General features: G+C 44.5%; 1 non-coding gene across 1 annotated transcript; it reads left to right on the forward strand.

Annotated features, from left to right (window-relative positions):
* The first annotated feature begins 893 nt into the window (after window positions 1-893).
* On the forward strand, window positions 894-1,000 carry LOC133813670 (small nucleolar RNA R71). Its single transcript, XR_009884675.1, has one exon. It is a non-coding gene; the product is annotated as a small nucleolar RNA R71 (small nucleolar RNA).
* The last annotated feature ends 646 nt before the right edge of the window (window positions 1,001-1,646 follow it).

Raw genomic sequence — 1,646 nt, forward strand, 5'->3', positions numbered from 1 at the left:
CTTCAGTAACCCTTTCTGAATCAGACTGTGCACCCATCTCTTTTTTCTGAACCACTGCCTGTGGAGGTCTAGGCTGCTCTGTTTGCTTCCCACTCCGCAAAGTGATTGCTTGAACTTGCTCCTTGGGGTTGACTTCAGTATTACTTGGCAAGTTTCCCTGGGGTCTGTTATTGAGCATATTTGCCAACTGCCCAACCTGTGTCTCAAGGTTTCGAATGGAGGATCTTGTCTCAGTCATAAATTGAGTCTGAGTGTTAGTAAGAGTCAACAGGGCAGCTTGCAGTTCATTAGGTCTTTCAGGTTGAGGCATTGATTGTTGAGGCCTAGGCTGCATTGATGACGAAGCTTGATTCATAGGTGGCTGAGGCATGTTATTCTGAAATTGACCCTGAAACTGAGGTTGTTGGCCTTGATTATTCTTCCACGAAAAATTGGGATGATTTCGCCACCCAGGATTGTAGTTGTTGGAGAATGGATTATTGAGTGGCCTCTGAAAATTTCCCACCGCCTGAACTTGAGCATGATCCATGGGGGTGTTATTCATACAGATAGGGCACTGATCGACAGAATGAGCACCACCACACATTTCACATCTCACTGCCATCTGAACCGCATTAGCAGACACACTACTCTGTTGCAACTGCTTGGTCAAAGAGGCTACTTGCGCTGTTAAGGCAGTGATTGCATCTAGCTCATGCACCCCAGCTACCTTTCTGACTCCTGATGATCTTTCCTCAGACCACTGATGGTTGTTTGTAGCCATGTCCTCCAGCAGTTCATAAGCACCAGCTGCGCTCTTGCTCATAAAAGTGCCACCCGCTGCAGCATCAATAATGGTTCTGGTTGTCGGACATAAACCATTGTAGAAATTCTGTACTAGCATCCACTGTTCTATGCCATGATGAGGACATCTTCTCAGGAGTTCCTTAAACCGTTCCCAAGCTTCATACAGTGACTCTCCGTCATTCTGGCAAAAGTTATTTATCTCTCCCCTCAATTTAGCAGCCTTTGACGGAGGGAAAAATTTGGATAAAAATTTCTGAGCCAGATCTTGCCAAGTGACAATGGAGTTTGGCTGCAGAGAATTCAGCCAACTTTTAGCTCTGTCCCTTAGAGAAAATGGGAAGAGCCTAAGCTTGATTGCGTCATCACTCACCCCATTATATTTGAAGGTTCCACACAATTCCAGGAAGTTGGACAAATGGGTGTGAGGATCTTCAGAGGGCAACCCATTGAATTGCACAGAGGACTGCACCATTTGTAAAATAGCAGGCTTGATTTCGAAGTTGTTGGCCTCTACAGCTGGTGGGCGTATACTATTTTGTACTCCCGTCAGAGTGGGTAGCACATAATCTCTCAGACTCCTCTCAGCGTTGGTCTGAGCCTGAACCCCTTGGACAACTCCTGGATTTAGACCATTCCTACCATCCCCATCATTCTGTGTCATCTTCACAGATTTCTGGGTCTCTCTCTTATTCTTTCTGATTTGATTGCAAGACTTTTCGATCTCGGGATTCAGAGGAACAAGTATGGCTTTTCCTTTTCTGCCACGCATATACCAAAATTCACCTGAGATAGACAAATTAAGCAACTAAACAGATTAGAAACGAGAGAAATTAAAATCAAATTAGAATAAAAATTAATTA

Source organism: Humulus lupulus, chromosome 1 (genome assembly GCF_963169125.1).
Source record: "Humulus lupulus chromosome 1, drHumLupu1.1, whole genome shotgun sequence".
NCBI lineage: Eukaryota > Viridiplantae > Streptophyta > Magnoliopsida > Rosales > Cannabaceae > Humulus > Humulus lupulus.